This window comes from Capsicum annuum, chromosome 1, assembly GCF_002878395.1.
Source record: "Capsicum annuum cultivar UCD-10X-F1 chromosome 1, UCD10Xv1.1, whole genome shotgun sequence".
Taxonomy (NCBI): Eukaryota; Viridiplantae; Streptophyta; class Magnoliopsida; order Solanales; family Solanaceae; genus Capsicum; species Capsicum annuum.
Window position 1 is genome coordinate 38,705,485 of NC_061111.1, and position 13,965 is coordinate 38,719,449.

Below are 13,965 nucleotides of genomic sequence, written 5' to 3' on the forward strand. Positions count from 1 at the left end.
CTTGAAGTTGGATGTAGGAGCTTAGGGTTTTTTTTTTGAGGGAATTTAATGAAATATAACATATAATGCTTCTAATAGGCTTTAATATAGGGTTTGGACGAATTTTGGGTGAGGGAGAATGACCAAAACGCCCCTAAAAATAAAAAAAATTCTCGAATCTGTCCTTTGGTGGACTATTTTGATAGTCTGAAGTAGATAAACCATAACGTTTTAATCCGATATCCAAATTCGATGAAACCAATTTCATTAGAAAGAGGACTCTCATATCTTTCAGTTGATATATAGTATCTCACCCAGATCATTGTGTACGAGGATTTATGATCGTTTGAAGTTGACCCAAAAATTCATTTTTGATAGGCTGAAGTAGATCGACCATAACTTTTTGCTCCGATAGACAAATTGGACAAAACCAATTTCATTGGAAAGAGGACTCGCAGAGCTTTCCGTTGATATATAGTAAATTACCCAGATTATTATGTACAAGAATTTATGATCGTTTAAATTTGGAGCAAAAATACGCCAGGCCTCAGTACTTTTTCCTGCACGTTTTACTGTTCACTACTATTCATGGTTCGATCGGAATGTTCATAACTCGTCACTCGGGTGTCCGTTTTGGATGATCCACATATTGTTGGAAATCTTATTCGATACTCTACGCAATGGTGGGTCATAATCTAAGACATTTCACACGGAAAATTTATAATTCATTCTAGAAGATAGAACCCAACACGTTTACGCACAAAATTTCAACGAAAAATTTCCCAGGGTATTACATTTTTAATATATCAACAAGCAAAATGAAACATGTGGAGTGCTCTCTCCATTTCAATTTTTGTATTTGGATTTAATTTGAAACAAATAAAAAAATAATGAAAATTTTTAGATATACAAAAATGTCCTTTAATTTTGTGATTTTAAACATATCATATTAGAGTTAAAATTAAAAAATTGTCAAAAAAAATTCTTTCTTAAAGTACCAAAAATAAAATTAAGATAATTAAATTTATCTTTATTTGGACAAATAAACTTCTACACAATTAAGAAATCAATATAAATTGATATTACATAAGTAAGGGTAATTTTGGTGGAAATACATCTTACTTTCTTAGGATAATTGATTTCTTAAAGGTTATCTCTAATCTAAAATATCACATACTATGGATTAGAACTAGTATCGATTACCCTTTAAATTATTTGTAATTATATAATTTTTTGATAAATTTAGAGGACTCTCCCAAGTCTTTAATTAAAAAAAGGGATAAATGAATCTCACAATATTATTAAGTTAAAAAAATTTTCTTAAACAATCGGAACAGTTGTTCGACAACTGCATTAGTTGTCTCAACAACTATCAAAGTTGTTCAACAACTGTCAAAGTTGTTCGACAACTTTGTAAAGTTGTTCAACAATTGTGCAAAATTGTTGGAGCGAAAATAGTGAAAAAAATGAAAAAAAGTCTGTCCCTTTCACCTAATTTTTAAAACTTGAAGGACTCTCACTTAATTGACAAACTTATTTGTCCCTTTTAATTCAAGGTGACAACTTTGTAAAGTTTACAAAATTGCCCCTTTTAATATTTATTTTTTAGTTGTCTTTTCTAAATAAGTGGAACCCACTAAGGATAAAATGATAATGATGCCATTAAATAATTGCCAAATAAGAAAAGATGACATTCATTTTTAGACGAATAAAAAAAAATATCGATACTCAAATTTTATTGAAGAGTCCACAAATTTTAGATGTCTACAAATGCCCAATACTTCAAGGCTTGTCGAAGTGTAGATTTAATGATGAGTCTTGAAGTACCAATAGAGCTTTTATCTTTATGCGGTGGCTACAGATTTGCAGATCTTGGATTCTTATTGAAGAGTCCACAAATTTTAGATGTCTACAAATGCTCCCTACTTCAAGGTTTGTCGAAGTGTAGATTTGATGACGAGTCTTGAAGTACAAATAGAGCTTCCATCTTTATTCCGACTATAGATTTGTAGATCTGATTTATGAGAGAAGAGATGAAGGATATATTTGGTCCCACTGGGCGTGTCAATTTGTTTGCAACATAATTAAATTCATGGAAAATGAATTTTAACCACAAACAAAAATATGGAGAAACAAAAATTTTTTATTGATAAATGATTGTGGTTACAAATCTGTTCCTCCCTTGATTCTTCTCTCTTGATTTTCTCCGTAATTCAAAGGCCGTTAGTGGCTTATTCTCGAACATAGGATGATCTCTTTATGAATATCCCATGATTTTGTGGATTATTGAAGATTTCGATCTTTTTACGAATACCCATCAGCTTATGGGATATTCAAGATGCCTGTTTCAGGGAACTTGTTACCCTTCAAATAAGCGAGATTTAGGGTAAAGTAGCATTCTAGAACTCTAACAGAAATTAAACTCTTTTTGTAGAGTCCATAAAATTTCAATGTCTATAAATACATAAAATGAGATGGAGGAAGTACTACTTATTTCTTTCCTCTTTTTGATGAATGTGACAGAATTGGAACTACTACAAGGGTCAAACTTTATAAGTACTTGAATTAGGTAAAAAATTGAGTCTATATTAGTAAACATTTTTTATAAATTGAAGGCATAATACATAAATATGACCCTAAACTTGACACCAAATTATAACTTTGACCTTAAACTTTGATAGTGCACAAATATGACCTTTAACTATTCAAAACTGCATAAATATGACCTCCGATCCTACGTGGCAAAACGCGTGTTCAACACACAAAACTGGGCGCGTCCAGCTTAAAATCTAAGGGCATAATACATAAATATGTCCCTAAACTTGACACCAAATTATAACTTTAACCTTAAACTTTGACAGTGCACAAATATGACCTTTAACTATTCAAAACTGCACAAATATGACCTTTAAATGACTTTTCACTATTATTTTTTCATTATTTTCTGCTCAAAGATGAAAATGGCATCCAATTTCTTTTGTCATTGCAAAAAAGAGTAATATTGAAGATTTATTAATTAGGTGGGTCAGCCTCATATGAAAAAATTGCGCGGGTATGTATATATATTATAAAGCAGAGGGAGAATTTATGTTATATAATATATCTGAATATAATTTATTTAAATATTAAATTAAAGATGAAACTATACTAATAATAAAAAATTATAGTTTTAATAAAACGTTATTAAATTAACGTTATTAAGGATACTAATAGCAGTATATTAAATTAACGTTATTAAAATGTTATTAAATTAACGTTATTAAATTAACGCAGGGACGGGCCTACGTGGTTGCCATGGGGTTCACGCGAACCCCCTCGGTAAAAAAATTATGTATATATAAGGTAGAAAATCTATAGTTATGTACGTACATTAATGTTGAACCACATGAAACATTGCACTTACATAGCCCAGTGGTGTTATTTGCTTTTCTTGGGTGCTTCTTCAACCTACTGCGCGGGTTCGATCCCTGATAGTGGCTTTTTTTTTTAATTAAAAAAAAAGTTAGGTGCTGTTGCTATTAGGGCTGGGCATAAAATATCAAAAACCGAATTACCGAACTGAATCAAAAAATTTGGTATTTAGTAATTCGATATTTGGTATGGTATTTGGGAATAAAATTTTAATATTTTGGGATTGAATTTGGTACAAGATATTAATACCGTTTGGTATTCGGTATTTACCGAATACCGAATTTATATCTATCTATCTATCTATCTATCTATCTATCTATCTATCTATCTATCTATATATATATATATATATATATATATATACATACGATATGTCTAACGAACCCAACAAACAATAGTATTAGTCATCTCAAAGAATCTCTTAGACCTTGGTAATGTATTCGTAAAAAGCAACAAAAATAATGCTAACTAGGGTTTCTTTTAAATATACTCTTTGAAGTTTAAATGTACATTTGCACATCTTCAATTTTAATATGGTATTACCAAATACCGTACCAAATCAAAATTTAATATACCGATTACCGAATCGATATTTATAAGTATGGTAGATGGTATCTACGTTCAAATACCAATTACCGAATAACCGAATCCGAAATTTGAAAATACCGAACCGGATACCGAACGCCCACCCCTAGCTGCTAGAGAAATAAATAAAAAAATTATAATAATAATAATAATAATAATTAAAAAAAAAAACAACGCCGTTTTAACACAAAAAGTAAAACTTTGACAGTGCACAAATATGAACTTTAACTATTCAAAACTGCACAAATATGACCTCCTTCCAAGTCAGCCCTTTTAACGATGTGTCACCGTGTGATTGGATGAGCTTTCCACATAGGCGCGAGTGAAACTCACGCATGGGGGTTGGGAAATCGGAGGTCATATTTGTTCAGGTTTTGAATAGTTAAAGGTCCTATTTGTGCACTATCAAAGTTTAAGGTCAAAGTTATAATTTGATGTCAAATTTAGGATTATATTTATGTATTATGAATTACACAGAGGACAGTAAGTAAGGTCACAATAGTTAATTAATAATCCAGATAGTTTATTAAAAATAAAATCACGTCAAAGAAAAAAGAACTCGGTGATTTCCGAACGAATAAATGTGCTGGATAAAATTAAAAGGGATCGAACAGAAATGACATTTCAAATTAAAGTATTTTCATGAAAATGGTCATGGAATTTAAATTTTACTTTCTAGTCATTTCAATTTGTTGGCTTGTTCTATACCATTTGTACACACCTTCTATACAGTTTCTATACATATTTGATACATATAAATATTCAATACAAAAATTATACAGTTTCGATACATAATTTAGACAAAATTATACATTTTTTTTGCACATTTTATGCAACAATTATATAATTTTTATAAACTTTCTATATACATTTTTATATTTATTTTATACATATACATGTTTGATAGAATTATACAATTTCTATACATATATCGTATATAGATGTATATTCTATAAAATAATTATATCATTTTTATATAATTATATTTAATTATTATTTCTAAACAATAAGAAAAAACAGAACATTTTTTCAGTTAAAAAATTTATAGCAAAAAAAAAAATTAAAATATTTTTAAAAGGGCCAAATGACCCAAGTTGAAAATTGTATCAATATTGTATATAAACTGTATTAGTATTATATATGGACTGTATCTGGACTATGTGGGTCAAAATGACCCAAATTAAGAAATGACTATAAAACGAAAATAGTATACCCGACTGACCACTTTTTAAAAAGATATCAAACTTGGACTATTTGTTTTAAAAATGCTATAAGTATCCTTTTCCCAAAATTAATTAAATGAAAATATAAGAGAGATTGGGTTATACATATGATAGCCAATTTAATATTTTCAAATACAAATGTAATAGTACATGCACACTGATGAGCATTCTGCTTTTACAACAACAACATACCCAATGTCTTCCCACCTAGTGGGGTGTGGGGAGGGTAGAGTGTACGCAAATCATATCACTACCTCAGGAGAAGTAGAGAGGCTGTTTCCGATAGATTGGGCTGTAAAAGCATTCTGCTTTTACAAAATTACAAATAGAAATTTATAAATAGCACTTCCAATATTGAAAAAATAATACATATTAGTGCTTCCTGCATCCTATTTCTCCTTATCAGCATACTTTTGAAGATTTTCACCATGCAGTTTTCCATATCTAAACTCATCAAATATTGCAACCCCCATATCTATGTAAAAATCGTATGACTTCTTATTCCAAACTGCTACTATTCTCTCAACCGATACGAACCCATTGTTCGCAGCTATGGAAGCAACAATCCGGAACAACAATCTCCCCATTTCCAACTTTCTATAACTTTCCCTGAAGTAAAGGCTCTCGAAATAGAACCCCGGTTTTTCATAGAAACCTGAATAATTCGCATAAACAAAAAGCATATCCCGCGGGTGATTTATTGTTCCCATCATCGTGTTTGGACCGAAACTCCTCAACTTGTCCTTCCACAACAGAGAATTTAAGGTCGAACGTTGTAAGGACGAGCTTGAAGCCTTTGTCCTTGTTATTTTTGGGTCCGGTAAATGGAGTTGGGGAGACTTCAAGTAGAAGTACGGATGACCCGTAGAAAGGCGAAATAGGGTTTTGTTTGAAAAGCCCCCAGTCCCCTAAGGAGGACTCGGTGGCTTTGTATAAATGAGTGAAATTATGGTATGCATGGATTTGGTAAAATAATTGGTATATATTGTGCAGATCAGATTTTGTAGTGAGGCGAACTCTTGTATATATCTTCCCTTTGATCGTAAGGTTGGGATTGGGCTCTCTTCATTTCCTCTCTCTATTTTCCTCAAGTTTCTATTTTGATTGGTGACATATGACATAATTCAAATTAAATGTGTAAGATTTAGTTATTCTAAAATACAACTATAACTATAGTTTGAATAATAAATACATTATATATTTAGTTTAGTAAAATATTGTCATCCCACATCCTTACAAACATGTCCATAAATAACGCAACAAAAAAAAGTTCTCTTCCCATGCAAGAATTCCATCTTTCAATTTATTTGTCGATTGATTTTTTTATTTTCTATTTTTTCTGAAACTTTTTGTTTAACAATTAGCTATTTTATTTTCTTTAAAGTAGGTGAAATAAAGTAGGAGAAATAATCGGCTCTTCTATTTTAGATCAAATTTTTATCACCTTTTTGGAACTTTTTTTTTAAATAGATATTTTAGTTTCTTTAAAATAGGTGAAACAAAATAGAAAAAAATGAGAGAAATCTCTCGTAGTTTAAATTAGTATTTTTGATTGTTTTATTTTTTCAAAAATAAACTTTTAAAAATTATCTATTTTATTTTCTTTGAAATAGGTGAAATAAATAGAGGGAACATAGGTGAAATAAAATAGGAGAACTTATTAGCTCTCCTATTTTAAAGAAAATAAAATAGCTAGTGATTATTAAAGAGAAAGTTCCCAAAATGCAATTAAAAGTTTAATTTAAATAGAAATTAAAAGTTGGACCATGATTATGAAAAAAAAAATTAGGAAGAAAAGAATTTTTGTTGCTATATTTACGGACAAGATAATATATTGATAAGATTGTGGGATTACAATAATTTTTTAAACTAAATATATGTTAGGGCATGTGTAGTTTTGATGATAGATAGGTGAATGAAACATGTTGTGAAAGCTGGTCCATTCAAGTGTACAAAGCATAACTGCAGGCAAGGTTGTTGATAAGATGATATTGCGCACAAACAAGAGTGGATAAGCAAGAATATTCAGACATTCTCTCAATACTTATCACTTCAGTAAAGTAGAAGACAAATGCAGTATCTAGAAGTTGAATTGATCAAGAAGTTCAACAATAAAAGGAGTCCTGCAAGACTAAAGGATAAATGAAAAAAATCCTATTCAACCAAGGAGGGAGAGACGAGTACAACAAGAAGTGAAGTTACTTGATAGAGTTCCACTGAATATAGAAGTAAAGATCAAAAAGGACTTTATCACAATATGTGAATATATACGACAAACAACATTAAGTAACTCACTCATGCACTGATAAGATAGTCAACAATCAACTAAATAGTTCACTCACTTGAAGAAGAACTTGGTCCCTTGTTTAGCAAGTCTTAGAATATGTGTACTAGGTAGGTTCTTTGAGTTGTAATGAGTCATTGTTCTAGTCTCAGTGATCTATAAACTAAGTTAGGAGTTGTGTCTTCAAGTTAAGGAACTCGAAGACTTGGGAACACTTATTTTGGGAAGATTTGTTTTTTTGTAGTTATAGGAGTTAGAAGTTTAATTCCTGTTTACAAGAAGTCTTGTAATTTTGTTGATTATTGAGGCTCAAGAGTTATAGTGAAGTTGGGGTTAAATCCTGTAGAGGTACAGGTTATGGTTTTTTACATCTTTCTTGAGCCGGGTGTTTTCCCGGTAAAAATACTGTGTTCAGCTTTTACTTCTGTGAACCACGTTTACTTACTTGTTCCACAAATAGGCAAACAGTAGAGTCTAATATTGAAATTAGTAGGGCACATACTCTAACAAGTGGTATTAGAGAGAGGTTGTTTTAACGGGCTAGCACCTAAGAAAAGATCAATGATGAATTTCGCACCTCCTACTGGACACAGTGAAGGTCAGTCGACTACTAGGCCTCCACTCTTTGATGGCTCTCACTTTATCTGGTGGAAAGCAAGGATGGAAATGTTCATCCAACATAAAGACTATTAATTATGGGTTAGGATTACCGATGGTACTACTATTTCAATGGAGTTAGTTGATGGTGAACCATTCAAGAAAGTAAGGAGTGAATTTACTCCTGATGACTTAGTGGTATTGAAGAAAAATGATAAGGCCAAGAACATCTTGGTCTGTGGACTAGGACCTACTGAATACAACAGGGTATCAACCTGCGCCACTGCTAAGCAAATTTGGGATGCACTGGTGAATGCTCATGAAGGTACCTCTCAAGTAAGAAAATTCAGGATTTCTCTTCTTTTCATTGAGTATGAGGCATTTAAGGTGAAGGAAAATGAGACCTTGCATGAAATGATGACAAGTCTTACTACCTTAACAAATGAGCTGACATCCTTAAGAAAAGTCATTTCTGAGGAGGAACAAGTTGAAAAGGTACTGAGGGTATTACCAAAATCAAAATAGAATGTTAAGATGATTGTAATCAGGAAGGCAAATAAGGATCTCGTAGGTATGACCCTGGATGAACTAGTAGGGAACTTAAGGATTTATGAAATGGAAGTTGATGGAACCAAAGAGCAAGCAACTCCTGAGAAAATTCTGGCATTGAAAGCTTCTGATAGTGATGAGGAATTTTAACTTGATAAAGAACAAGTTGCTTTCATAACAAAGAACTTCAGAAAATTCTTTAAGATGAAGAAGGGAACAAGTAGCAACAAATATTCCAATGACAATCCAAATGGTTGCTACAAGTGTGGCAAAACTGATCATCAGATCAGAGAATACCCAGTCTGGAAAATAGAATGGAAGAAGGAAAGGGCTGAAAAGGAACTAAAAGAAATGGCCAAAAGAAAGGAGGAACATGCAATGATAGCAGCCTGGGGATCTGAATCTAATGAAGACGAAGCTGATGAAACTGCATTCATGGCTCTTGGAGACTCAGAATTAGAAGAAGATGATGATGCTTCTGAGGTAAGTATAGTTAACTTAAAGAAAAACTGCAATTGTTTTCAAACCAAAACTTATTTCCTTGATGAGTGCACTAATTGATGATTTTCAAGAATTAACTTCTGATAGGGATGAGTTATTCAACAGTCTTGCAAGCCTAAAATTTGATCTCATTGATTTAAAAGCTTAACAAGGAAAACTGCACTCTCAAGAAACAGGTTGCAGAACTTGAGTCTTCAAACAATGATCTTAAATCTGAAATTCTTAAATTAATTCTCACTGAAAATAGAAAAAAAGCCATGAGTAAGGAACAAGAAAATGTTGAACTTGAGTTAGTTAAATACAAACAAGAATGCCATGATTTAACTGAAAAATGAATAAGTTGAGTCAAGAAGTTTCTAAACTTAAACTTGATCTTGAAAGGGCAAAAAGATGGACAAACTCCTCAAGAATTATTAACAACTTGAGTAAAAGAAATTACAATGAAAAGGCAGGGTTGGGTTTCTACAAAAGTTTTGATGATCCTAGAGATTTGTGTTATATGTGTGGCAACCTTTGACATCCCACCACTGAATGTCCAGTGGTTACTAAAGGCAGATCAAATATTCATAACCTCGTTAATAGATTTTCTCAAACCAAAAAGAACAGAACTAGTTCTGGCCAGAGAAACAAGTAGAAATACATGTTGCCAGCATGAACAAGAAGACATTTAATTCATCCTTTTACTCATAAAATAGGACCTAAGCTTGTATGGGTTCCTAAATCTAACCATTAATTTCTTTTGTAGGAGAAGGTGAAAGAAAACAAAAGGCACTGGTACTTAGATAATGCTTGCTCAATACACATGACTGGTGATAAGAAAAAGTTCCTTTCACTCTCTAATATAGATGGATAAGGAGTTTCTTTTGGTGATGAAAAAAAGGGAATTATTACTGGAGTTGGAAAAATTGGCTCATCTGAGTCAAAAGCATTGGAGGATGTGTACCTTGTAGAAGGATTAAAGCATAACCTGCTGAGCATCTCACAACTGTGTGACAAAGGTAATAAAGTTATTTTTACTGCTGCAGGAGTCAAAGTCAAAAGGATGGACACCAAAGGGATTTTCCTCACTGCAAGGAGATACAGAAATGTATACAAAGCTGACATAATGGAAATACCAGGACCTGAGTTGACTTGTGTAAGTGCAATAAAAAATGATCCCTCCTTTAGCACATGAGACTTGGACATGTAATTCTGAAACAACTGAACATACTTTCTTCCAAAGACATGGTATTGGGACAACCCAAGACCAAGTTCAAGAAAGAAAAGTTATGTAGTGCATGTGTAAGAGGGAAGCAGGTAAGGTCTTTTTTTAAGTCAAAGAACCAAGTTAGCACTACCAAGTGCCTTGACCTGGTTCATATGGACTTGTGTATACCAATGATACTTCAAAGAAAAGGTGGAAAAAGGTATGTTTTTGTAATTATTGATGACTATTCCAGTTTACCTGGACCTTGTTTCTAGCCTCTAAAGAAGATGCCTTTGATGTTTTTAAAATTTTCATTAAGAAAATTGAAAAGAAACTGGGTACTTCATTAGTTTCGATAAGTTCTGACCATGGTACAAAATTTGAGAATGTAAAGTTTTTAGAATTTTGTTCAGCAAATGGTATAGATCATAACTTCTCAGCTCCTAGAACACCACAACAAAATGGAGTGGTAGAAAGAAAGAATAGAACCTTGGAAGATATGGCTAGAACAATAATGATTGCAGCAAATATTGCTAAAAACCTTTGGGCTGAGGCAATAAGTACTTCAAAATATATCATAAACAGATGCATGATCAGACCTCTGTTAAAGAAGACTCCCTATAAATTACTAAAAGGAAGAAAGCCAAATATTTCTCATTTTAGAATCTTTGGTTGTAAATGTTTTATACATAATAATGGAAAGGACAATTTGGGAAAATTTAATGCTAAAAGTGATGAGGGAATCTTCTTAGGTTATTCACTTCATAGTAAAGCTTATAGGGTTTTAAATAATAGAACTAACTATTTTGAATAAAGCATACATGTGGTTTTTGATGAATTCTGTGTTAGGACTAATCTGCAGGAAGGAGGTGACATTAAGAAATAGGACTAATCTGCAGGAAGGAGGTGACATTAAGAAATAGGTTACACAACCCAGTTCATTGACCGGAGTTACCAAACATGGAAGTACCTTAACAGGGGGAACTGAAGCTGCAGGCACAGTGACAGGGGAAACTGAGCCACCAACTACCTGATGTTCCAGTGTTTTACGAAATATTTAGCATCATTTTCTTAGGAAAATTGTATGTTTTCAAGCAACCAAAGTTATATTTAATGAAAGTTTTTAGTGTTTCAGGAAAGGAGATAACCACAGAAGAAAACTGGAAAAAGTAGCAGAAAAAAGGAATTGATGGTCAAAATGATGGACCGTCAGACATGGGATGGACCACCATACTGACCGTCAGGTCTTATCCAGAAGCTTCCTTTCAAAAAGACTCTGCGACGGTAAAGATGACGGACCATCAATCCATTAATAGATCGCTAGGTGTACCGTCAGTTCTTATCCAGAAGCTGCCTTCCAAAAGGACTCTACGACGATAAAGATGGTAGACCGTCAGTCCATCGATGGACCGCCAGGTGTACCGTTAGTTCTTATCTTGAAGATGCCTTCCAAAAGGACTCTGCAATGGTAAAGATGGCGGACCGTCAGTCTATCGATGGACCGCCAGGTATACCGTCAGATGTTATCCAGAAACTGCCATTCGAATGAGTCGAGTGACGGGAAAGATGGTGGACCGTCAGATCTTGGACGGTCCGTCATATGGACCGTCAAATGGGACATGGTTTTTCCATTTTTAAATTTTAAATTCTTTTTGTAAGCTGGGATATAAATACCAACTTTTAGGGTTAAGAACGCATCTTTTACCTTTTACAAGTTTTCTTCTCATCTATTGAACTTCTTGGTATCCAAGTACTTTGGGGAATTTTAGTATCAAATAATCGATCATTGAACATTCAAGAACTGATTCTTGGGATTCTTTGTAAGTAGACATTCCATTTATTTATGAATAATACAATAATGAATTCTTTATCTTCTATGGAGTGTTGTTGCTAAATCTCATAACTAGGGTTATGAGATCCTTAATATGAAATGAACCTATGGGTTGGGAATCAATTTGAGTTCCATAATTGAATAACATTTCATAAACCTTTCTTCAATTTCATGACTTTTCTTCGTTGCAAACTTGAAGAGTAAGCCCTAGAACACCACTTGTCTGAGAGGAAAGTGTTTGTGGGGAAAAGAAGGTGTTTACATGAATTCTAAGGGCCTTAACCTTTAGAGTAATAGCTAATGCCCTAATAGGATTAGCTTACATGAGAACTAGGTGTAAAGAATAAGGCATCCTATGAGTTTGAGAGAATTATAGGATAATTTATCCATTTAGGTTGAGAAACTAATGGATATAGAATAGGATTTAACCTTTCTTGCAATTGAATTTGTTAAGTAGAATTCATAAATAATTCACAACCTAACTGATGCTGGCATTTTGGTGATCATAACCCTGGTTTGATTAATCTCATAAAGTTACAAAATAAGGAGAAAATCATTACTTGAATGAATCTTGTTACAATTTATCATTTTTTAAATTAAAGAGAAACCAAACCCCCATTTTGGTTAAGAAACTCTGATCAATAGTCTAATAATAACTATGACACTTATTGAGCACAGTATTCCCTATGGGATTCAACACCCAACCGAGTTGGGTTCTATATTTGATAGCGAGTGCTTACATTCTCGTAAGAGAGTTGTAATTTGGGCTTATCAAATTTTGGCGCCATTGCCGGGGAATACGGTTGTCAACTAAGTTTGTGATAGTTAATAGACCGTTTGGTCAACGATTCTCAAACTTTACTTTTTGTTTGTTGTTTTTGTTTTGAATAGGCTGACTCTTGTGCATGCCAAATACACGGAGATCGGGTCAACCATTATTACTTATAAATCCTGAACCACATCTCATTGGCAGAATGGATATGCAACGAGACCCTGAAAGAATAACTGCTCAACAGGAGCAGGCTAGGTTAGCTACATTGGACGCTGCACAAGTAAATCAGCAGAACGCTGATAACCCAGGCCGAGCACCAAATCCTGATAATGAAGATCTGAGTGATGATGAGCTATTAAATCCAAGGCATCCAGATGATTTGGCTGCACCTGTCAACAGAGATTGCCATGCTAGAATAAAACCCAAATGCAGAGTTGTGCAGTTTGCTTTTGATGATAACGATGATGAACTAGATAGGGCTGGTGCCACAAGGGATATTATTTCTCCGACTTTAGCACCCGGAGCCAAGTTCAACATTAATAGCACTATGATCCAGCTGCTGCAACTCTAAGGGTTATTTGGTGGACTTGCAGGCGATGATCCAAATATGTATCTGATTAATTTTATCTCAACATGCAAGTCGTTTGACAATTTAGGAGTTGGTCAGAATGCAATTCGTCTGTGCCTATTTCTATTGTCTCTGTCTAGAGAGGCAGCTCTATGATCAAATGGGCTAACTCTCAACTCTATCACCAATTGGAGGCAACTAAAAGACGCTTTCCTAGAAAGATTCTTTTCGCCATCTAAGAGAGCACAATTGAGAGATGAGATAAGCAATTTCAGACAGCTTCCAACTAAGGCTCTCTACGAGACTTGGGAGAGGTTTAAGAAGAAGCTTATGCGGTGCTCAAATCATCAGATGACAAATGTCTATTTGATGGAGATATTATATAGAGTCTTAAATTCGGTGACCAAGGCAGTGGTAGATAATGCTGTGGGTGGGTCATTCATGGATCTCACCTTTATTGAGGTATCTGAGATGCTAGA

The 13,965-nt window shown here is 33.3% G+C and overlaps 1 pseudogene; it reads right to left on the bottom strand.

Moving 5' to 3' along the window:
- Nucleotides 1-5,126: 5,126 nt before the first annotated feature.
- LOC107878198 lies at nucleotides 5,127-8,163 on the bottom strand (annotated as a pseudogene).
- Nucleotides 8,164-13,965: the final 5,802 nt, after the last annotated feature.